Source organism: Monodelphis domestica, chromosome 4, assembly GCF_027887165.1.
Source record: "Monodelphis domestica isolate mMonDom1 chromosome 4, mMonDom1.pri, whole genome shotgun sequence".
In the NCBI taxonomy this organism is placed as follows: Eukaryota; Metazoa; Chordata; class Mammalia; order Didelphimorphia; family Didelphidae; genus Monodelphis; species Monodelphis domestica.
Genome location: NC_077230.1, coordinates 357,118,119 through 357,143,494, shown reverse-complemented (window position 1 = coordinate 357,143,494; position 25,376 = coordinate 357,118,119).

Below are 25,376 nucleotides of genomic sequence, written 5' to 3'. Positions count from 1 at the left end.
TGAAGTCCATGGTTCAGATCAGCAGGCTTTTTGAGTGTCCTAATGAATGAAGCCTCCAGCAAGCCAAATAGCCTGGGCACCTGTGGCCATTTAGCCTTGAAGCCATGTAGTCAGGCTCCTAGCTACCAAACAACGAAACCAACCAACCCTGGGAAAGTTGAAAACCCTTGAGTAGTTCAGGAAAAGGAAGTTGGAGCGCAGCTGAGTGGCTCAGTGGACAGAGAGCTGGGCCTCAAGACCAGAGGTCGTAGGTTCAAATCTGACCCCAGACTTTTCTTCATTTTCTAACTCTGAGCAAGTACTACAAGCCAACCAAAATCTGTACTTTCTATTACTGCTGTCAACATTTGCTTTTGGAGTCACTGTGTCTCATTCATCACTTCCATGATGGCTCTTTGAAAATGGAATATCTAAAGGCGACTATTACTGAGTCACAGCAGAGTTGTAGTTTGAGATTATTTCCTCTTGTTCGTGATCCATAACTTCAATTTCCATACAAAGTTCCTCAATGAACACTTAAATTGATCGTGAGAACCATTTATCATTAGATATTGTAAAGAATCCTAAGGGGGTGGGTGGGCGGCTGGGTAGCTCAGTGGATTGGGCGGCTGGGTAGCTCAGTGGATTGAGAGCCAAGCCTAGAGGTGGGAGGTCCTAGGTTCGAATCCGGCTTCAGCCACTTCCCAGCTGTGTGAACCTGGGCAAGTCACTTGACCCCCATTGCCTAGCCCTTACCACTCTTCTGCCTTGGAGCCAATACACAGTATATATATATATATATATACATATATATACATATACAGATACAGATACAGATATATACATATACATATACATATATATAATATACAGTATATATAAGGGTTTAAAAAAAAGAAATAACTTGACTGGCATCGATGAATAGAATTAACATTTTAAAACAATATAATTAACATCTAAAAGAAAAAAATATTCATCCTGGGGTTGAGAAATCCCTTTAATATTAAAAATAGAAGCCAAGAAAGGAATTATTATTGGACATCCCTCTCAGGCAATGGAAATGATAGAAATCTCTCCACTACCTGTCTGGCTCTATGACCATAGGTGGCAGTTCCAATTTTGCTCCCCAAGGAAGTTCTTTCCTATTGTCAAGCTGGTCTCTGCTGGTATCCTCCTTATGCAGTTCCACCTGTTGAGCTCTATTCAGATCGGAGCCATCCTGGGACCACAAAGAGAGCTGGGTAAGAGCAGGTGTGGATACAGCATGGACTCTTTCTTTAGTTCAGGTACCTCCCTGGGGACCTTTTGGGGAAGTCCTTCCTTCTATCCTCAGGCAGCACCTTTGGAAATCAACCCACTGAAGAGCTTCCTCATGAAGGGTTATGGCTTGTTTTCAGCTGAGCTTTTTGTGGCCACGGAGGGAAGGAAGAGAGGCTCAGCAGAAAGGGTTGAATCAGCTGGGACTGGCACCGATTAGCCATTTCCCCAGCTTCTCCATTGTGCTTGTCCCAGAAGAAGAAGGCACTTGTTGATGGAGTGCCCTTTGTCAAAGGAAGCTTTGTGAAGCTCAGGCTTCTCCTGAAGTCCATGGTTCAGATCAGCAGGCTTTTTGAGTGTCCTAATGAATGAAGCCTCCAGCAAGCCAAATAGCCTGGGCACCTGTGGCCATTTAGCCTTGAAGCCATGTAGTCAGGCTCCTAGCTACCAAACAACGAAACCAACCAACCCTGGGAAAGTTGAAAACCCTTGAGTAGTTCAGGAAAAGGAAGTTGGAGCGCAGCTGAGTGGCTCAGTGGACAGAGAGCTGGGCCTCAAGACCAGAGGTCGTAGGTTCAAATCTGACCCCAGACTTTTCTTCATTTTCTAACTCTGGGCAAGTACTACAAGCCAACCAAAATCTGTACTTTCTATTACTGCTGTCAACATTTGCTTTTGGAGTCACTGTGTCTCATTCCTCACTTCCATGATGGCTCTTTGAAAATGGAATATCTAAAGGCGACTATTACTGAGTCACAGCAGAGTTGTAGTTTGAGATTATTTCCTCTTGTTCGTGATCCATAACTTCAATTTCCATACAAAGTTCCTCAATGAACACTTAAATTGATCGTGAGAACCATTTATCATTAGATATTGTAAAGAATCCTAAGGGGGTGGGTGGGCGGCTGGGTAGCTCAGTGGATTGGGCGGCTGGGTAGCTCAGTGGATTGAGAGCCAAGCCTAGAGGTGGGAGGTCCTAGGTTCGAATCCGGCTTCAGCCACTTCCCAGCTGTGTGAACCTGGGCAAGTCACTTGACCCCCATTGCCTAGCCCTTACCACTCTTCTGCCTTGGAGCCAATACACAGTATATATATATATATACATATATATACATATACAGATACAGATACAGATATATACATATACATATACATATATATAATATACAGTATATATATAAGGGTTTAAAAAAAAGAAATAACTTGACTGGCATCGATGAATAGAATTAACATTTTAAAACAATATAATTAACATCTAAAAGAAAAAAATATTCATCCTGGGGTTGAGAAATCCCTTTAATATTAAAAATAGAAGCCAAGAAAGGAATTATTATTGGACTTCCCTCTCAGGCAATGGAAATGATAGAAATCTCTCCACTACCTGTCTGGCTCTATGACCATAGGTGGCAGTTCCAATTTTGCTCCCCAAGGAAATTCTTTCCTATTGTCAAGCTGGTCTCTGCTGGTATCCTCCTTATGCAGTTCCACCTGTTGAGCTCTATTCAGATCGGAGCCATCCTGGGACCACAAAGAGAGCTGGGTAAGAGCAGGTGTGGATACAGCATGGACTCTTTCTTTAGTTCAGGTACCTCCCTGGGGACCTTTTGGGGAAGTCCTTCCTTCTATCCTCAGGCAGCACCTTTGGAAATCAACCCACTGAAGAGCTTCCTCATGAAGGGTTATGGCTTGTTTTCAGCTGAGCTTTTTGTGGCCACGGAGGGAAGGAAGAGAGGCTCAGCAGAAAGGGTTGAATCAGCTGGGACTGGCACCGATTAGCCATTTCCCCAGCTTCTCCATTGTGCTTGTCCCAGAAGAAGAAGGCACTTGTTGATGGAGTGCCCTTTGTCAAAGGAAGCTTTGTGAAGCTCAGGCTTCTCCTGAAGTCCATGGTTCAGATCAGCAGGCTTTTTGAGTGTCCTAATGAATGAAGCCTCCAGCAAGCCAAATAGCCTGGGCACCTGTGGCCATTTAGCCTTGAAGCCATGTAGTCAGGCTCCTAGCTACCAAACAACGAAACCAACCAACCCTGGGAAAGTTGAAAACCCTTGAGTAGTTCAGGAAAAGGAAGTTGGAGCGCAGCTGAGTGGCTCAGTGGACAGAGAGCTGGGCCTCAAGACCAGAGGTCGTAGGTTCAAATCTGACCCCAGACTTTTCTTCATTTTCTAACTCTGGGCAAGTACTACAAGCCAACCAAAATCTGTACTTTCTATTACTGCTGTCAACATTTGCTTTTGGAGTCACTGTGTCTCATTCATCACTTCCATGATGGCTCTTTGAAAATGGAATATCTAAAGGCGACTATTACTGAGTCACAGCAGAGTTGTAGTTTGAGATTATTTCCTCTTGTTCGTGATCCATAACTTCAATTTCCATACAAAGTTCCTCAATGAACACTTAAATTGATCGTGAGAACCATTTATCATTAGATATTGTAAAGAATCCTAAGGGGGTGGGTGGGCGGCTGGGTAGCTCAGTGGATTGGGCGGCTGGGTAGCTCAGTGGATTGAGAGCCAAGCCTAGAGGTGGGAGGTCCTAGGTTCGAATCCGGCTTCAGCCACTTCCCAGCTGTGTGAACCTGGGCAAGTCACTTGACCCCCATTGCCTAGCCCTTACCACTCTTCTGCCTTGGAGCCAATACACAGTATATATATATATATACATATATATACATATACAGATACAGATACAGATATATACATATACATATACATATATATAATATACAGTATATATAAGGGTTTAAAAAAAAGAAATAACTTGACTGGCATCGATGAATAGAATTAACATTTTAAAACAATATAATTAACATCTAAAAGAAAAAAATATTCATCCTGGGGTTGAGAAATCCCTTTAATATTAAAAATAGAAGCCAAGAAAGGAATTATTATTGGACATCCCTCTCAGGCAATGGAAATGATAGAAATCTCTCCACTACCTGTCTGGCTCTATGACCATAGGTGGCAGTTCCAATTTTGCTCCCCAAGGAAGTTCTTTCCTATTGTCAAGCTGGTCTCTGCTGGTATCCTCCTTATGCAGTTCCACCTGTTGAGCTCTATTCAGATCGGAGCCATCCTGGGACCACAAAGAGAGCTGGGTAAGAGCAGGTGTGGATACAGCATGGACTCTTTCTTTAGTTCAGGTACCTCCCTGGGGACCTTTTGGGGAAGTCCTTCCTTCTATCCTCAGGCAGCACCTTTGGAAATCAACCCACTGAAGAGCTTCCTCATGAAGGGTTATGGCTTGTTTTCAGCTGAGCTTTTTGTGGCCACGGAGGGAAGGAAGAGAGGCTCAGCAGAAAGGGTTGAATCAGCTGGGACTGGCACCGATTAGCCATTTCCCCAGCTTCTCCATTGTGCTTGTCCCAGAAGAAGAAGGCACTTGTTGATGGAGTGCCCTTTGTCAAAGGAAGCTTTGTGAAGCTCAGGCTTCTCCTGAAGTCCATGGTTCAGATCAGCAGGCTTTTTGAGTGTCCTAATGAATGAAGCCTCCAGCAAGCCAAATAGCCTGGGCACCTGTGGCCATTTAGCCTTGAAGCCATGTAGTCAGGCTCCTAGCTACCAAACAACGAAACCAACCAACCCTGGGAAAGTTGAAAACCCTTGAGTAGTTCAGGAAAAGGAAGTTGGAGCGCAGCTGAGTGGCTCAGTGGACAGAGAGCTGGGCCTCAAGACCAGAGGTCGTAGGTTCAAATCTGACCCCAGACTTTTCTTCATTTTCTAACTCTGGGCAAGTACTACAAGCCAACCAAAATCTGTACTTTCTATTACTGCTGTCAACATTTGCTTTTGGAGTCACTGTGTCTCATTCCTCACTTCCATGATGGCTCTTTGAAAATGGAATATCTAAAGGCGACTATTACTGAGTCACAGCAGAGTTGTAGTTTGAGATGATTTCCTCTTGTTCGTGATCCATAACTTCAATTTCCATACAAAGTTCCTCAATGAACACTTAAATTGATCGTGAGAACCATTTATCATTAGATATTGTAAAGAATCCTAAGGGGGTGGGTGGGCGGCTGGGTAGCTCAGTGGATTGGGCGGCTGGGTAGCTCAGTGGATTGAGAGCCAAGCCTAGAGGTGGGAGGTCCTAGGTTCGAATCCGGCTTCAGCCACTTCCCAGCTGTGTGAACCTGGGCAAGTCACTTGACCCCCATTGCCTAGCCCTTACCACTCTTCTGCCTTGGAGCCAATACACAGTATATATATATATATATATATATATATATATACATATATATACATATACATATACAGATACAGATATATACATATACATATACATATATATAATATACAGTATATATATAAGGGTTTAAAAAAAAGAAATAACTTGACTGGCATCGATGAATAGAATTAACATTTTAAAACAATATAATTAACATCTAAAAGAAAAAAATATTCATCCTGGGGTTGAGAAATCCCTTTAATATTAAAAATAGAAGCCAAGAAAGGAATTATTATTGGACATCCCTCTCAGGCAATGGAAATGATAGAAATCTCTCCACTACCTGTCTGGCTCTATGACCATAGGTGGCAGTTCCAATTTTGCTCCCCAAGGAAGTTCTTTCCTATTGTCAAGCTGGTCTCTGCTGGTATCCTCCTTATGCAGTTCCACCTGTTGAGCTCTATTCAGATCGGAGCCATCCTGGGACCACAAAGAGAGCTGGGTAAGAGCAGGTGTGGATACAGCATGGACTCTTTCTTTAGTTCAGGTACCTCCCTGGGGACCTTTTGGGGAAGTCCTTCCTTCTATCCTCAGGCAGCACCTTTGGAAATCAACCCACTGAAGAGCTTCCTCATGAAGGGTTATGGCTTGTTTTCAGCTGAGCTTTTTGTGGCCACGGAGGGAAGGAAGAGAGGCTCAGCAGAAAGGGTTGAATCAGCTGGGACTGGCACCGATTAGCCATTTCCCCAGCTTCTCCATTGTGCTTGTCCCAGAAGAAGAAGGCACTTGTTGATGGAGTGCCCTTTGTCAAAGGAAGCTTTGTGAAGCTCAGGCTTCTCCTGAAGTCCATGGTTCAGATCAGCAGGCTTTTTGAGTGTCCTAATGAATGAAGCCTCCAGCAAGCCAAATAGCCTGGGCACCTGTGGCCATTTAGCCTTGAAGCCATGTAGTCAGGCTCCTAGCTACCAAACAACGAAACCAACCAACGCTGGGAAAGTTGAAAACCCTTGAGTAGTTCAGGAAAAGGAAGTTGGAGCGCAGCTGAGTGGCTCAGTGGACAGAGAGCTGGGCCTCAAGACCAGAGGTCGTAGGTTCAAATCTGACCCCAGACTTTTCTTCATTTTCTAACTCTGGGCAAGTACTACAAGCCAACCAAAATCTGTACTTTCTATTACTGCTGTCAACATTTGCTTTTGGAGTCACTGTGTCTCATTCATCACTTCCATGATGGCTCTTTGAAAATGGAATATCTAAAGGCGACTATTACTGAGTCACAGCAGAGTTGTAGTTTGAGATTATTTCCTCTTGTTCGTGATCCATAACTTCAATTTCCATACAAAGTTCCTCAATGAACACTTAAATTGATCGTGAGAACCATTTATCATTAGATATTGTAAAGAATCCTAAGGGGGTGGGTGGGCGGCTGGGTAGCTCAGTGGATTGGGCGGCTGGGTAGCTCAGTGGATTGAGAGCCAAGCCTAGAGGTGGGAGGTCCTAGGTTCGAATCCGGCTTCAGCCACTTCCCAGCTGTGTGAACCTGGGCAAGTCACTTGACCCCCATTGCCTAGCCCTTACCACTCTTCTGCCTTGGAGCCAATACACAGTATATATATATATATATACATATATATACATATACAGATACAGATATATACATATACATATACATATATATAATATACAGTATATATATAAGGGTTTAAAAAAAAGAAATAACTTGACTGGCATCGATGAATAGAATTAACATTTTAAAACAATATAATTAACATCTAAAAGAAAAAAATATTCATCCTGGGGTTGAGAAATCCCTTTAATATTAAAAATAGAAGCCATGAAAGGAATTATTATTGGACTTCCCTCTCAGGCAATGGAAATGATAGAAATCTCTCCACTACCTGTCTGGCTCTATGACCATAGGTGGCAGTTCCAATTTTGCTCCCCAAGGAAATTCTTTCCTATTGTCAAGCTGGTCTCTGCTGGTATCCTCCTTATGCAGTTCCACCTGTTGAGCTCTATTCAGATCGGAGCCATCCTGGGACCACAAAGAGAGCTGGGTAAGAGCAGGTGTGGATACAGCATGGACTCTTTCTTTAGTTCAGGTACCTCCCTGGGGACCTTTTGGGGAAGTCCTTCCTTCTATCCTCAGGCAGCACCTTTGGAAATTAACCCACTGAAGAGCTTCCTCATGAAGGGTTATGGCTTGTTTTCAGCTGAGCTTTTTGTGGCCACGGAGGGAAGGAAGAGAGGCTCAGCAGAAAGGGTTGAATCAGCTGGGACTGGCACCGATTAGCCATTTCCCCAGCTTCTCCATTGTGCTTGTCCCAGAAGAAGAAGGCACTTGTTGATGGAGTGCCCTTTGTCAAAGGAAGCTTTGTGAAGCTCAGGCTTCTCCTGAAGTCCATGGTTCAGATCAGCAGGCTTTTTGAGTGTCCTAATGAATGAAGCCTCCAGCAAGCCAAATAGCCTGGGCACCTGTGGCCATTTAGCCTTGAAGCCATGTAGTCAGGCTCCTAGCTACCAAACAACGAAACCAACCAACCCTGGGAAAGTTGAAAACCCTTGAGTAGTTCAGGAAAAGGAAGTTGGAGCGCAGCTGAGTGGCTCAGTGGACAGAGAGCTGGGCCTCAAGACCAGAGGTCGTAGGTTCAAATCTGACCCCAGACTTTTCTTCATTTTCTAACTCTGAGCAAGTACTACAAGCCAACCAAAATCTGTACTTTCTATTACTGCTGTCAACATTTGCTTTTGGAGTCACTGTGTCTCATTCATCACTTCCATGATGGCTCTTTGAAAATGGAATATCTAAAGGCGACTATTACTGAGTCACAGCAGAGTTGTAGTTTGAGATTATTTCCTCTTGTTCGTGATCCATAACTTCAATTTCCATACAAAGTTCCTCAATGAACACTTAAATTGATCGTGAGAACCATTTATCATTAGATATTGTAAAGAATCCTAAGGGGGTGGGTGGGCGGCTGGGTAGCTCAGTGGATTGGGCGGCTGGGTAGCTCAGTGGATTGAGAGCCAAGCCTAGAGGTGGGAGGTCCTAGGTTCGAATCCGGCTTCAGCCACTTCCCAGCTGTGTGAACCTGGGCAAGTCACTTGACCCCCATTGCCTAGCCCTTACCACTCTTCTGCCTTGGAGCCAATACACAGTATATATATATATATATATACATATATATACATATACAGATACAGATACAGATATATACATATACATATACATATATATAATATACAGTATATATAAGGGTTTAAAAAAAAGAAATAACTTGACTGGCATCGATGAATAGAATTAACATTTTAAAACAATATAATTAACATCTAAAAGAAAAAAATATTCATCCTGGGGTTGAGAAATCCCTTTAATATTAAAAATAGAAGCCAAGAAAGGAATTATTATTGGACATCCCTCTCAGGCAATGGAAATGATAGAAATCTCTCCACTACCTGTCTGGCTCTATGACCATAGGTGGCAGTTCCAATTTTGCTCCCCAAGGAAGTTCTTTCCTATTGTCAAGCTGGTCTCTGCTGGTATCCTCCTTATGCAGTTCCACCTGTTGAGCTCTATTCAGATCGGAGCCATCCTGGGACCACAAAGAGAGCTGGGTAAGAGCAGGTGTGGATACAGCATGGACTCTTTCTTTAGTTCAGGTACCTCCCTGGGGACCTTTTGGGGAAGTCCTTCCTTCTATCCTCAGGCAGCACCTTTGGAAATCAACCCACTGAAGAGCTTCCTCATGAAGGGTTATGGCTTGTTTTCAGCTGAGCTTTTTGTGGCCACGGAGGGAAGGAAGAGAGGCTCAGCAGAAAGGGTTGAATCAGCTGGGACTGGCACCGATTAGCCATTTCCCCAGCTTCTCCATTGTGCTTGTCCCAGAAGAAGAAGGCACTTGTTGATGGAGTGCCCTTTGTCAAAGGAAGCTTTGTGAAGCTCAGGCTTCTCCTGAAGTCCATGGTTCAGATCAGCAGGCTTTTTGAGTGTCCTAATGAATGAAGCCTCCAGCAAGCCAAATAGCCTGGGCACCTGTGGCCATTTAGCCTTGAAGCCATGTAGTCAGGCTCCTAGCTACCAAACAACGAAACCAACCAACCCTGGGAAAGTTGAAAACCCTTGAGTAGTTCAGGAAAAGGAAGTTGGAGCGCAGCTGAGTGGCTCAGTGGACAGAGAGCTGGGCCTCAAGACCAGAGGTCGTAGGTTCAAATCTGACCCCAGACTTTTCTTCATTTTCTAACTCTGGGCAAGTACTACAAGCCAACCAAAATCTGTACTTTCTATTACTGCTGTCAACATTTGCTTTTGGAGTCACTGTGTCTCATTCATCACTTCCATGATGGCTCTTTGAAAATGGAATATCTAAAGGCGACTATTACTGAGTCACAGCAGAGTTGTAGTTTGAGATTATTTCCTCTTGTTCGTGATCCATAACTTCAATTTCCATACAAAGTTCCTCAATGAACACTTAAATTGATCGTGAGAACCATTTATCATTAGATATTGTAAAGAATCCTAAGGGGGTGGGTGGGCGGCTGGGTAGCTCAGTGGATTGGGCGGCTGGGTAGCTCAGTGGATTGAGAGCCAAGCCTAGAGGTGGGAGGTCCTAGGTTCGAATCCGGCTTCAGCCACTTCCCAGCTGTGTGAACCTGGGCAAGTCACTTGACCCCCATTGCCTAGCCCTTACCACTCTTCTGCCTTGGAGCCAATACACAGTATATATATATATATATACATATATATACATATACAGATACAGATATATACATATACATATACATATATATAATATACAGTATATATATAAGGGTTTAAAAAAAAGAAATAACTTGACTGGCATCGATGAATAGAATTAACATTTTAAAACAATATAATTAACATCTAAAAGAAAAAAATATTCATCCTGGGGTTGAGAAATCCCTTTAATATTAAAAATAGAAGCCAAGAAAGGAATTATTATTGGACTTCCCTCTCAGGCAATGGAAATGATAGAAATCTCTCCACTACCTGTCTGGCTCTATGACCATAGGTGGCAGTTCCAATTTTGCTCCCCAAGGAAATTCTTTCCTATTGTCAAGCTGGTCTCTGCTGGTATCCTCCTTATGCAGTTCCACCTGTTGAGCTCTATTCAGATCGGAGCCATCCTGGGACCACAAAGAGAGCTGGGTAAGAGCAGGTGTGGATACAGCATGGACTCTTTCTTTAGTTCAGGTACCTCCCTGGGGACCTTTTGGGGAAGTCCTTCCTTCTATCCTCAGGCAGCACCTTTGGAAATCAACCCACTGAAGAGCTTCCTCATGAAGGGTTATGGCTTGTTTTCAGCTGAGCTTTTTGTGGCCACGGAGGGAAGGAAGAGAGGCTCAGCAGAAAGGGTTGAATCAGCTGGGACTGGCACCGATTAGCCATTTCCCCAGCTTCTCCATTGTGCTTGTCCCAGAAGAAGAAGGCACTTGTTGATGGAGTGCCCTTTGTCAAAGGAAGCTTTGTGAAGCTCAGGCTTCTCCTGAAGTCCATGGTTCAGATCAGCAGGCTTTTTGAGTGTCCTAATGAATGAAGCCTCCAGCAAGCCAAATAGCCTGGGCACCTGTGGCCATTTAGCCTTGAAGCCATGTAGTCAGGCTCCTAGCTACCAAACAACGAAACCAACCAACCCTGGGAAAGTTGAAAACCCTTGAGTAGTTCAGGAAAAGGAAGTTGGAGCGCAGCTGAGTGGCTCAGTGGACAGAGAGCTGGGCCTCAAGACCAGAGGTCGTAGGTTCAAATCTGACCCCAGACTTTTCTTCATTTTCTAACTCTGGGCAAGTACTACAAGCCAACCAAAATCTGTACTTTCTATTACTGCTGTCAACATTTGCTTTTGGAGTCACTGTGTCTCATTCATCACTTCCATGATGGCTCTTTGAAAATGGAATATCTAAAGGCGACTATTACTGAGTCACAGCAGAGTTGTAGTTTGAGATTATTTCCTCTTGTTCGTGATCCATAACTTCAATTTCCATACAAAGTTCCTCAATGAACACTTAAATTGATCGTGAGAACCATTTATCATTAGATATTGTAAAGAATCCTAAGGGGGTGGGTGGGCGGCTGGGTAGCTCAGTGGATTGGGCGGCTGGGTAGCTCAGTGGATTGAGAGCCAAGCCTAGAGGTGGGAGGTCCTAGGTTCGAATCCGGCTTCAGCCACTTCCCAGCTGTGTGAACCTGGGCAAGTCACTTGACCCCCATTGCCTAGCCCTTACCACTCTTCTGCCTTGGAGCCAATACACAGTATATATATATATATACATATATATACATATACAGATACAGATACAGATATATACATATACATATACATATATATAATATACAGTATATATAAGGGTTTAAAAAAAAGAAATAACTTGACTGGCATCGATGAATAGAATTAACATTTTAAAACAATATAATTAACATCTAAAAGAAAAAAATATTCATCCTGGGGTTGAGAAATCCCTTTAATATTAAAAATAGAAGCCAAGAAAGGAATTATTATTGGACATCCCTCTCAGGCAATGGAAATGATAGAAATCTCTCCACTACCTGTCTGGCTCTATGACCATAGGTGGCAGTTCCAATTTTGCTCCCCAAGGAAGTTCTTTCCTATTGTCAAGCTGGTCTCTGCTGGTATCCTCCTTATGCAGTTCCACCTGTTGAGCTCTATTCAGATCGGAGCCATCCTGGGACCACAAAGAGAGCTGGGTAAGAGCAGGTGTGGATACAGCATGGACTCTTTCTTTAGTTCAGGTACCTCCCTGGGGACCTTTTGGGGAAGTCCTTCCTTCTATCCTCAGGCAGCACCTTTGGAAATCAACCCACTGAAGAGCTTCCTCATGAAGGGTTATGGCTTGTTTTCAGCTGAGCTTTTTGTGGCCACGGAGGGAAGGAAGAGAGGCTCAGCAGAAAGGGTTGAATCAGCTGGGACTGGCACCGATTAGCCATTTCCCCAGCTTCTCCATTGTGCTTGTCCCAGAAGAAGAAGGCACTTGTTGATGGAGTGCCCTTTGTCAAAGGAAGCTTTGTGAAGCTCAGGCTTCTCCTGAAGTCCATGGTTCAGATCAGCAGGCTTTTTGAGTGTCCTAATGAATGAAGCCTCCAGCAAGCCAAATAGCCTGGGCACCTGTGGCCATTTAGCCTTGAAGCCATGTAGTCAGGCTCCTAGCTACCAAACAACGAAACCAACCAACCCTGGGAAAGTTGAAAACCCTTGAGTAGTTCAGGAAAAGGAAGTTGGAGCGCAGCTGAGTGGCTCAGTGGACAGAGAGCTGGGCCTCAAGACCAGAGGTCGTAGGTTCAAATCTGACCCCAGACTTTTCTTCATTTTCTAACTCTGGGCAAGTACTACAAGCCAACCAAAATCTGTACTTTCTATTACTGCTGTCAACATTTGCTTTTGGAGTCACTGTGTCTCATTCCTCACTTCCATGATGGCTCTTTGAAAATGGAATATCTAAAGGCGACTATTACTGAGTCACAGCAGAGTTGTAGTTTGAGATGATTTCCTCTTGTTCGTGATCCATAACTTCAATTTCCATACAAAGTTCCTCAATGAACACTTAAATTGATCGTGAGAACCATTTATCATTAGATATTGTAAAGAATCCTAAGGGGGTGGGTGGGCGGCTGGGTAGCTCAGTGGATTGGGCGGCTGGGTAGCTCAGTGGATTGAGAGCCAAGCCTAGAGGTGGGAGGTCCTAGGTTCGAATCCGGCTTCAGCCACTTCCCAGCTGTGTGAACCTGGGCAAGTCACTTGACCCCCATTGCCTAGCCCTTACCACTCTTCTGCCTTGGAGCCAATACACAGTATATATATATATATATATATATATATATATATATATATATATATACATATATATACATATACATATACAGATACAGATATATACATATACATATACATATATATAATATACAGTATATATATAAGGGTTTAAAAAAAAGAAATAACTTGACTGGCATCGATGAATAGAATTAACATTTTAAAACAATATAATTAACATCTAAAAGAAAAAAAATATTCATCCTGGGGTTGAGAAATCCCTTTAATATTAAAACTAGAAGCCAGGAAGGGAATTATTATTGGACATCCCTCTCAGGCAATGGAAATGATAGAAATCTCTCCACTACCTGTCTGGCTCTATGACCATAGGTGGCAGTTCCAATTTTGCTCCCCAAGGAAGTTCTTTCCTATTGTCAAGCTGGTCTCTGCTGGTATCCTCCTTATGCAGTTCCACCTGTTGAGCTCTATTCAGATCGGAGCCATCCTGGGACCACAAAGAGAGCTGGGTAAGAGCAGGTGTGGATACAGCATGGACTCTTTCTTTAGTTCAGGTACCTCCCTGGGGACCTTTTGGGGAAGTCCTTCCTTCTATCCTCAGGCAGCACCTTTGGAAATCAACCCACTGAAGAGCTTCCTCATGAAGGGTTATGGCTTGTTTTCAGCTGAGCTTTTTGTGGCCACGGAGGGAAGGAAGAGAGGCTCAGCAGAAAGGGTTGAATCAGCTGGGACTGGCACCGATTAGCCATTTCCCCAGCTTCTCCATTGTGCTTGTCCCAGAAGAAGAAGGCACTTGTTGATGGAGTGCCCTTTGTCAAAGGAAGCTTTGTGAAGCTCAGGCTTCTCCTGAAGTCCATGGTTCAGATCAGCAGGCTTTTTGAGTGTCCTAATGAATGAAGCCTCCAGCAAGCCAAATAGCCTGGGCACCTGTGGCCATTTAGCCTTGAAGCCATGTAGTCAGGCTCCTAGCTACCAAACAACGAAACCAACCAACGCTGGGAAAGTTGAAAACCCTTGAGTAGTTCAGGAAAAGGAAGTTGGAGCGCAGCTGAGTGGCTCAGTGGACAGAGAGCTGGGCCTCAAGACCAGAGGTCGTAGGTTCAAATCTGACCCCAGACTTTTCTTCATTTTCTAACTCTGGGCAAGTACTACAAGCCAACCAAAATCTGTACTTTCTATTACTGCTGTCAACATTTGCTTTTGGAGTCACTGTGTCTCATTCATCACTTCCATGATGGCTCTTTGAAAATGGAATATCTAAAGGCGACTATTACTGAGTCACAGCAGAGTTGTAGTTTGAGATTATTTCCTCTTGTTCGTGATCCATAACTTCAATTTCCATACAAAGTTCCTCAATGAACACTTAAATTGATCGTGAGAACCATTTATCATTAGATATTGTAAAGAATCCTAAGGGGGTGGGTGGGCGGCTGGGTAGCTCAGTGGATTGGGCGGCTGGGTAGCTCAGTGGATTGAGAGCCAAGCCTAGAGGTGGGAGGTCCTAGGTTCGAATCCGGCTTCAGCCACTTCCCAGCTGTGTGAACCTGGGCAAGTCACTTGACCCCCATTGCCTAGCCCTTACCACTCTTCTGCCTTGGAGCCAATACACAGTATATATATATATATACATATATATACATATACATATACAGATACAGATATATACATATACATATACATATATATAATATACAGTATATATATAAGGGTTTAAAAAAAAGAAATAACTTGACTGGCATCGATGAATAGAATTAACATTTTAAAACAATATAATTAACATCTAAAAGAAAAAAATATTCATCCTGGGGTTGAGAAATCCCTTTAATATTAAAAATAGAAGCCAAGAAAGGAATTATTATTGGACATCCCTCTCAGGCAATGGAAATGATAGAAATCTCTCCACTACCTGTCTGGCTCTATGACCATAGGTGGCAGTTCCAATTTTGCTCCCCAAGGAAGTTCTTTCCTATTGTCAAGCTGGTCTCTGCTGGTATCCTCCTTATGCAGTTCCACCTGTTGAGCTCTATTCAGATCGGAGCCATCCTGGGACCACAAAGAGAGCTGGGTAAGAGCAGGTGTGGATACAGCATGGACTCTTTCTTTAGTTCAGGTACCTCCCTGGGGACCTTTTGGGGAAGTCCTTCCTTCTATCCTCAGGCAGCACCTTTGGAAATCAACCCACTGAAGAGCTTCCTCATGAAGGGTTATGGCTTGTTTTCAGCTGAGCTTTTTGTGGCCACGGAGGGAAGGAAGAGAGGCTCAGCAGAAAGGGTTGAATCAGCTGGGACTGGCACCGATTAGCCATTTCCCCAGCTTCTCCATTGTGCTTGTCCCAGAAGAAGAAGGCACTTGTTGATGGAGTGCCCTTTGTCAAAGGAAGCTTTGTGAAGCTCAGGCTTCTCCTGAAGTCCATGGTTCAGATCAGCAGGCTTTTTGAGTGTCCTAATGAATGAAGCCTCCAGCAAGCCAAATAGCCTGGGCACCTGTGGCCATTTAGCCTTGAAGCCATGTAGTCAGGCTCCTAGCTACCAAACAACGAAACCAACCAACCCTGGGAAAGTTGAAAACCCTTGAGTAGTTCAGGAAAAGGAAGTTGGAGCGCAGCTGAGTGGCTCAGTGGACAGAGAGCTGGGCCTCAAGACCAGAGGTCGTAGGTTCAAATCTGACCCCAGACTTTTCTTCATTTTCTAACTCTGGGCAAGTACTACAAGCCAACCAAAATCTGTACTTTCTATTACTGCTGTCAACATTTGCTTTTGGAGTCACTGTGTCTCATTCATCACTTCCATGATGGCTCTTTGAAAATGGAATATCTAAAGGCGACTATTACTGAGTCACAGCAGAGTTGTAGTTTGAGATTATTTCCTCTTGTTCGTGATCCATAACTTCAATTTCCATACAAAGTTCCTCAATGAACACTTAAATTGATCGTGAGAACCATTTATCATTAGATATTGTAAAGAATCCTAAGGGGGTGGGTGGGCGGCTGGGTAGCTCAGTGGATTGGGCGGCTGGGTAGCTCAGTGGATTGAGAGCCAAGCCTAGAGGTGGGAGGTCCTAGGTTCGAATCCGGCTTCAGCCACTTCCCAGCTGTGTGAACCTGGGCAAGTCACTTGACCCCCATTGCCTAGCCCTTACCACTCTTCTGCCTTGGAGCCAATACACAGTATATATATATATATATACATATATATACATATACATATACAGATACAGATATATACATATACATATACATATATATAATATACAGTATATATATAAGGGTTTAAAAAAAAGAAATAACTTGACTGGCATCGATGAATAGAATTAACATTTTAAAACAATATAATTAACATCTAAAAGAAAAAAATATTCATCCTGGGGTTGAGAAATCCCTTTAATATTAAAAATAGAAGCCAAGAAAGGAATTATTATTGGACATCCCTCTCAGGCAATGGAAATGATAGAAATCTCTCCACTACCTGTCTGGCTCTATGACCATAGGTGGCAGTTCCAATTTTGCTCCCCAAGGAAGTTCTTTCCTATTGTCAAGCTGGTCTCTGCTGGTATCCTCCTTATGCAGTTCCACCTGTTGAGCTCTATTCAGATCGGAGCCATCCTGGGACCACAAAGAGAGCTGGGTAAGAGCAGGTGTGGATACAGCATGGACTCTTTCTTTAGTTCAGGTACCTCCCTGGGGACCTTTTGGGGAAGTCCTTCCTTCTATCCTCAGGCAGCACCTTTGGAAATCAACCCACTGAAGAGCTTCCTCATGAAGGGTTATGGCTTGTTTTCAGCTGAGCTTTTTGTGGCCACGGAGGGAAGGAAGAGAGGCTCAGCAGAAAGGGTTGAATCAGCTGGGACTGGCACCGATTAGCCATTTCCCCAGCTTCTCCATTGTGCTTGTCCCAGAAGAAGAAGGCACTTGTTGATGGAGTGCCCTTTGTCAAAGGAAGCTTTGTGAAGCTCAGGCTTCTCCTGAAGTCCATGGTTCAGATCAGCAGGCTTTTTGAGTGTCCTAATGAATGAAGCCTCCAGCAAGCCAAATAGCCTGGGCACCTGTGGCCATTTAGCCTTGAAGCCATGTAGTCAGGCTCCTAGCTACCAAACAACGAAACCAACCAACCCTGGGAAAGTTGAAAACCCTTGAGTAGTTCAGGAAAAGGAAGTTGGAGCGCAGCTGAGTGGCTCAGTGGACAGAGAGCTGGGCCTCAAGACCAGAGGTCGTAGGTTCAAATCTGACCCCAGACTTTTCTTCATTTTCTAACTCTGGGCAAGTACTACAAGCCAACCAAAATCTGTACTTTCTATTACTGCTGTCAACATTTGCTTTTGGAGTCACTGTGTCTCATTCATCACTTCCATGATGGCTCTTTGAAAATGGAATATCTAAAGGCGACTATTACTGAGTCACAGCAGAGTTGTAGTTTGAGATTATTTCCTCTTGTTCGTGATCCATAACTTCAATTTCCATACAAAGTTCCTCAATGAACACTTAAATTGATCGTGAGAACCATTTATCATTAGATATTGTAAAGAATCCTAAGGGGGTGGGTGGGCGGCTGGGTAGCTCAGTGGATTGGGCGGCTGGGTAGCTCAGTGGATTGAGAGCCAAGCCTAGAGGTGGGAGGTCCTAGGTTCGAATCCGGCTTCAGCCACTTCCCAGCTGTGTGAACCTGGGCAAGTCACTTGACCCCCATTGCCTAGCCCTTACCACTCTTCTGCCTTGGAGCCAATACACAGTATATATATATATATATATACATATATATACATATACAGATACAGATATATACATATACATATACATATATATAATATACAGTATATATATAAGGGTTTAAAAAAAAGAAATAACTTGACTGGCATCGATGAATAGAATTAACATTTTAAAACAATATAATTAACATCTAAAAGAAAAAAATATTCATCCTGGGGTTGAGAAATCCCTTTAATATTAAAAATAGAAGCCAAGAAAGGAATTATTATTGGACTTCCCTCTCAGGCAATGGAAATGATAGAAATCTCTCCACTACCTGTCTGGCTCTATGACCATAGGTGGCAGTTCCAATTTTGCTCCCCAAGGAAATTCTTTCCTATTGTCAAGCTGGTCTCTGCTGGTATCCTCCTTATGCAGTTCCACCTGTTGAGCTCTATTCAGATCGGAGCCATCCTGGGACCAGAAAGAGAGCTGGGTAAGAGCAGGTGTGGATACAGCATGGACTCTTTCTTTAGTTCAGGTACCTCCCTGGGGACCTTTTGGGGAAGTCCTTCCTTCTATCCTCAGGCAGCACCTTTGGAAATCAACCCACTGAAGAGCTTCCTCATGAAGGGTTATGGCTTGTTTTCAGCTGAGCTTTTTGTGGCCACGGAGGGAAGGAAGAGAGGCTCAGCAGAAAGGGTTGAATCAGCTGGGACTGGCACCGATTAGCCATTTCCCCAGCTTCTCCATTGTGCTTGTCCCAGAAGAAGAAGGCACTTGTTGATGGAGAGCCCTTTGTCAAAGGAAGCTTTGTGAAGCTCAGGCTTCTCCTGAAGTCCATGGTTCAGATCAGCAGGCTTTTTGAGTGTCCTAATGAATGAAGCCTCCAGCAAGCCAAATAGCCTGGGCACCTGTGGCCATTTAGCCTTGAAGCCATGTAGTCAGGCTCCTAGCTACCAAACAACGAAACCAACCAACCCTGGGAAAGTTGAAAACCCTTGAGTAGTTCAGGAAAAGGAAGTTGGAGCGCAGCTGAGTGGCTCAGTGGACAGAGAGCTGGGCCTCAAGACCAGAGGTCGTAGGTTCAAATCTGACCCCAGACTTTTCTTCATTTTCTAACTCTGGGCAAGTACTACAAGCCAACCAAAATCTGTACTTTCTATTACTGCTGTCAACATTTGCTTTTGGAGTCACTGTGTCTCATTCATCACTTCCATGATGGCTCTTTGAAAATGGAATATCTAAAGGCGACTATTACTGAGTCACAGCAGAGTTGTAGTTTGAGATTATTTCCTCTTGTTCGTGATCCATAACTTCAATTTCCATACAAAGTTCCTCAATGAACACTTAAATTGATCGTGAGAACCATTTATCATTAGATATTGTAAAGAATCCTAAGGGGGTGGGTGGGCGGCTGGGTAGCTCAGTGGATTGGGCGGCTGGGTAGCTCAGTGGATTGAGAGCCAAGCCTAGAGGTGGGAGGTCCTAGGTTCGAATCCGGCTTCAGCCACTTCCCAGCTGTGTGAACCTGGGCAAGTCACTTGACCCCCATTGCCTAGCCCTTACCACTCTTCTGCCTTGGAGCCAATACACAGTATATATATATATATACATATATATACATATACAGATACAGATACAGATATATACATATACATATACATATATATAATATACAGTATATATATAAGGGTTTAAAAAAAAGAAATAACTTGACTGGCATCGATGAATAGAATTAACATTTTAAAACAATATAATTAACATCTAAAAGAAAAAAATATTCATCCTGGGGTTGAGAAATCCCTTTAATATTAAAAATAGAAGCCAAGAAAGGAATTATTATTGGACATCCCTCTCAGGCAATGGAAATGATAGAAATCTCTCCACTACCTGTCTGGCTCTATGACCATAGGTGGCAGTTCCAATTTTGCTCCCCAAGGAAATTCTTTCCTATTGTCAAGCTGGTCTCTGCTGGTATCCTCCTTATGCAGTTCCACCTGTTGAGCTCTATTCAGATCGGAGCCATCCTGGGACCACAAAGAGAGCTGGGTAAGAGCAGGTGTGGATACAGCATGGACTCTTTCTTTAGTTCAGGTACCTCCCTGGGGACCTTTTGGGGAAGTCCTTCCTTCTATCCTCAGGCAGCACCTTTGGAAATCAACCCACTGAAGAGCTTCCTCATGAAGGGTTATGGCTTGTTTTCAGCTGAGCTTTTTGTGGCCACGGAGGGAAGGAAGAGAGGCTCAGCAGAAAGGGTTGAATCAGCTGGGACTGGCACCGATTAGCCATTTCCCCAGCTTCTCCATTGTGCTTGTCCCAGAAGAAGAAGGCACTTGTTGATGGAGTGCCCTTTGTCAAAGGAAGCTTTGTGAAGCTCAGGCTTCTCCTGAAGTCCATGGTTCAGATCAGCAGGCTTTTTGAGTGTCCTAATGAATGAAGCCTCCAGCAAGCCAAATAGCCTGGGCACCTGTGGCCATTTAGCCTTGAAGCCATGTAGTCAGGCTCCTAGCTACCAAACAACGAAACCAACCAACCCTGGGAAAGTTGAAAACCCTTGAGTAGTTCAGGAAAAGGAAGTTGGAGCGCAGCTGAGTGGCTCAGTGGACAGAGAGCTGGGCCTCAAGACCAGAGGTCGTAGGTTCAAATCTGACCCCAGACTTTTCTTCATTTTCTAACTCTGGGCAAGTACTACAAGCCAACCAAAATCTGTACTTTCTATTACTGCTGTCAACATTTGCTTTTGGAGTCACTGTGTCTCATTCATCACTTCCATGATGGCTCTTTGAAAATGGAATATCTAAAGGCGACTATTACTGAGTCACAGCAGAGTTGTAGTTTGAGATTATTTCCTCTTGTTCGTGATCCATAACTTCAATTTCCATACAAAGTTCCTCAATGAACACTTAAATTGATCGTGAGAACCATTTATCATTAGATATTGTAAAGAATCCTAAGGGGGTGGGTGGGCGGCTGGGTAGCTCAGTGGATTGGGCGGCTGGGTAGCTCAGTGGATTGAGAGCCAAGCCTAGAGGTGGGAGGTCCTAGGTTCGAATCCGGCTTCAGCCACTTCCCAGCTGTGTGAACCTGGGCAAGTCACTTGACCCCCATTGCCTAGCCCTTACCACTCTTCTGCCTTGGAGCCAATACACAGTATATATATATATATATATATACATATATATACATATACAGATACAGATATATACATATACATATACATATATATAATATACAGTATATATATAAGGGTTTAAAAAAAAGAAATAACTTGACTGGCATCGATGAATAGAATTAACATTTTAAAACAATATAATTAACATCTAAAAGAAAAAAATATTCATCCTGGGGTTGAGAAATCCCTTTAATATTAAAAATAGAAGCCAAGAAAGGAATTATTATTGGACTTCCCTCTCAGGCAATGGAAATGATAGAAATCTCTCCACTACCTGTCTGGCTCTATGACCATAGGTGGCAGTTCCAATTTTGCTCCCCAAGGAAATTCTTTCCTATTGTCAAGCTGGTCTCTGCTGGTATCCTCCTTATGCAGTTCCACCTGTTGAGCTCTATTCAGATCGGAGCCATCCTGGGACCACAAAGAGAGCTGGGTAAGAGCAGGTGTGGATACAGCATGGACTCTTTCTTTAGTTCAGGTACCTCCCTGGGGACCTTTTGGGGAAGTCCTTCCTTCTATCCTCAGGCAGCACCTTTGGAAATCAACCCACTGAAGAGCTTCCTCATGAAGGGTTATGGCTTGTTTTCAGCTGAGCTTTTTGTGGCCACGGAGGGAAGGAAGAGAGGCTCAGCAGAAAGGGTTGAATCAGCTGGGACTGGCACCGATTAGCCATTTCCCCAGCTTCTCCATTGTGCTTGTCCCAGAAGAAGAAGGCACTTGTTGATGGAGTGCCCTTTGTCAAAGGAAGCTTTGTGAAGCTCAGGCTTCTCCTGAAGTCCATGGTTCAGATCAGCAGGCTTTTTGAGTGTCCTAATGAATGAAGCCTCCAGCAAGCCAAATAGCCTGGGCACCTGTGGCCATTTAGCCTTGAAGCCATGTAGTCAGGCTCCTAGCTACCAAACAACGAAACCAACCAACCCTGGGAAAGTTGAAAACCCTTGAGTAGTTCAGGAAAAGGAAGTTGGAGCGCAGCTGAGTGGCTCAGTGGACAGAGAGCTGGGCCTCAAGACCAGAGGTCGTAGGTTCAAATCTGACCCCAGACTTTTCTTCATTTTCTAACTCTGGGCAAGTACTACAAGCCAACCAAAATCTGTACTTTCTATTACTGCTGTCAACATTTGCTTTTGGAGTCACTGTGTCTCATTCATCACTTCCATGATGGCTCTTTGAAAATGGAATATCTAAAGGCGACTATTACTGAGTCACAGCAGAGTTGTAGTTTGAGATTATTTCCTCTTGTTCGTGATCCATAACTTCAATTTCCATACAAAGTTCCTCAATGAACACTTAAATTGATCGTGAGAACCATTTATCATTAGATATTGTAAAGAATCCTAAGGGGGTGGGTGGGCGGCTGGGTAGCTCAGTGGATTGGGCGGCTGGGTAGCTCAGTGGATTGAGAGCCAAGCCTAGAGGTGGGAGGTCCTAGGTTCGAATCCGGCTTCAGCCACTTCCCAGCTGTGTGAACCTGGGCAAGTCACTTGACCCCCATTGCCTAGCCCTTACCACTCTTCTGCCTTGGAGCCAATACACAGTATATATATATATATACATATATATACATATACAGATACAGATACAGATATATACATATACATATACATATATATAATATACAGTATATATATAAGGGTTTAAAAAAAAGAAATAACTTGACTGGCATCGATGAATAGAATTAACATTTTAAAACAATATAATTAACATCTAAAAGAAAAAAATATTCATCCTGGGGTTGAGAAATCCCTTTAATATTAAAAATAGAAGCCAAGAAAGGAATTATTATTGGACATCCCTCTCAGGCAATGGAAATGATAGAAATCTCTCCACTACCTGTCTGGCTCTATGACCATAGGTGGCAGTTCCAATTTTGCTCCCCAAGGAAGTTCTTTCCTATTGTCAAGCTGGTCTCTGCTGGTATCCTCCTTATGCAGTTCCACCTGTTGAGCTCTATTCAGATCGGAGCCATCCTGGGACCACAAAGAGAGCTGGGTAAGAGCAGGTGTGGATACAGCATGGACTCTTTCTTTAGTTCAGGTACCTCCCTGGGGACCTTTTGGGGAAGTCCTTCCTTCTATCCTCAGGCAGCACCTTTGGAAATCAACCCACTGAAGAGCTTCCTCATGAAGGGTTATGGCTTGTTTTCAGCTGAGCTTTTTGTGGCCACGGAGGGAAGGAAGAGAGGCTCAGCAGAAAGGGTTGAATCAGCTGGGACTGGCACCGATTAGCCATTTCCCCAGCTTCTCCATTGTGCTTGTCCCAGAAGAAGAAGGCACTTGTTGATGGAGAGCCCTTTGTCAAAGGAAGCTTTGTGAAGCTCAGGCTTCTCCTGAAGTCCATGGTTCAGATCAGCAGGCTTTTTGAGTGTCCTAATGAATGAAGCCTCCAGCAAGCCAAATAGCCTGGGCACCTGTGGCCATTTAGCCTTGAAGCCATGTAGTCAGGCTCCTAGCTACCAAACAACGAAACCAACCAACCCTGGGAAAGTTGAAAACCCTTGAGTAGTTCAGGAAAAGGAAGTTGGAGCGCAGCTGAGTGGCTCAGTGGACAGAGAGCTGGGCCTCAAGACCAGAGGTCGTAGGTTCAAATCTGACCCCAGACTTTTCTTCATTTTCTAACTCTGGGCAAGTACTACAAGCCAACCAAAATCTGTACTTTCTATTACTGCTGTCAACATTTGCTTTTGGAGTCACTGTGTCTCATTCATCACTTCCATGATGGCTCTTTGAAAATGGAATATCTAAAGGCGACTATTACTGAGTCACAGCAGAGTTGTAGTTTGAGATTATTTCCTCTTGTTCGTGATCCATAACTTCAATTTCCATACAAAGTTCCTCAATGAACACTTAAATTGATCGTGAGAACCATTTATCATTAGATATTGTAAAGAATCCTAAGGGGGTGGGTGGGCGGCTGGGTAGCTCAGTGGATTGGGTGGCTGGGTAGCTCAGTGGATTGAGAGCCAAGCCTAGAGGTGGGAGGTCCTAGGTTCGAATCCGGCTTCAGCCACTTCCCAGCTGTGTGAACCTGGGCAAGTCACTTGACCCCCATTGCCTAGCCCTTACCACTCTTCTGCCTTGGAGCCAATACACAGTATATATATATATATATACATATATATACATATACATATACAGATACAGATATATACATATACATATACATATATATAATATACAGTATATATATAAGGGTTTAAAAAAAAGAAATAACTTGACTGGCATCGATGAATAGAATTAACATTTTAAAACAATATAATTAACATCTAAAAGAAAAAAATATTCATCCTGGGGTTGAGAAATCCCTTTAATATTAAAAATAGAAGCCAAGAAAGGAATTATTATTGGACTTCCCTCTCAGGCAATGGAAATGATAGAAATCTCTCCACTACCTGTCTGGCTCTATGACCATAGGTGGCAGTTCCAATTTTGCTCCCCAAGGAAATTCTTTCCTATTGTCAAGCTGGTCTCTGCTGGTATCCTCCTTATGCAGTTCCACCTGTTGAGCTCTATTCAGATCGGAGCCATCCTGGGACCACAAAGAGAGCTGGGTAAGAGCAGGTGTGGATACAGCATGGACTCTTTCTTTAGTTCAGGTACCTCCCTGGGGACCTTTTGGGGAAGTCCTTCCTTCTATCCTCAGGCAGCACCTTTGGAAATCAACCCACTGAAGAGCTTCCTCATGAAGGGTTATGGCTTGTTTTCAGCTGAGCTTTTTGTGGCCACGGAGGGAAGGAAGAGAGGCTCAGCAGAAAGGGTTGAATCAGCTGGGACTGGCACCGATTAGCCATTTCCCCAGCTTCTCCATTGTGCTTGTCCCAGAAGAAGAAGGCACTTGTTGATGGAGTGCCCTTTGTCAAAGGAAGCTTTGTGAAGCTCAGGCTTCTCCTGAAGTCCATGGTTCAGATCAGCAGGCTTTTTGAGTGTCCTAATGAATGAAGCCTCCAGCAAGCCAAATAGCCTGGGCACCTGTGGCCATTTAGCCTTGAAGCCATGTAGTCAGGCTCCTAGCTACCAAACAACGAAACCAACCAACCCTGGGAAAGTTGAAAACCCTTGAGTAGTTCAGGAAAAGGAAGTTGGAGCGCAGCTGAGTGGCTCAGTGGACAGAGAGCTGGGCCTCAAGACCAGAGGTCGTAGGTTCAAATCTGACCCCAGACTTTTCTTCATTTTCTAACTCTGGGCAAGTACTACAAGCCAACCAAAATCTGTACTTTCTATTACTGCTGTCAACATTTGCTTTTGGAGTCACTGTGTCTCATTCATCACTTCCATGATGGCTCTTTGAAAATGGAATATCTAAAGGCGACTATTACTGAGTCACAGCA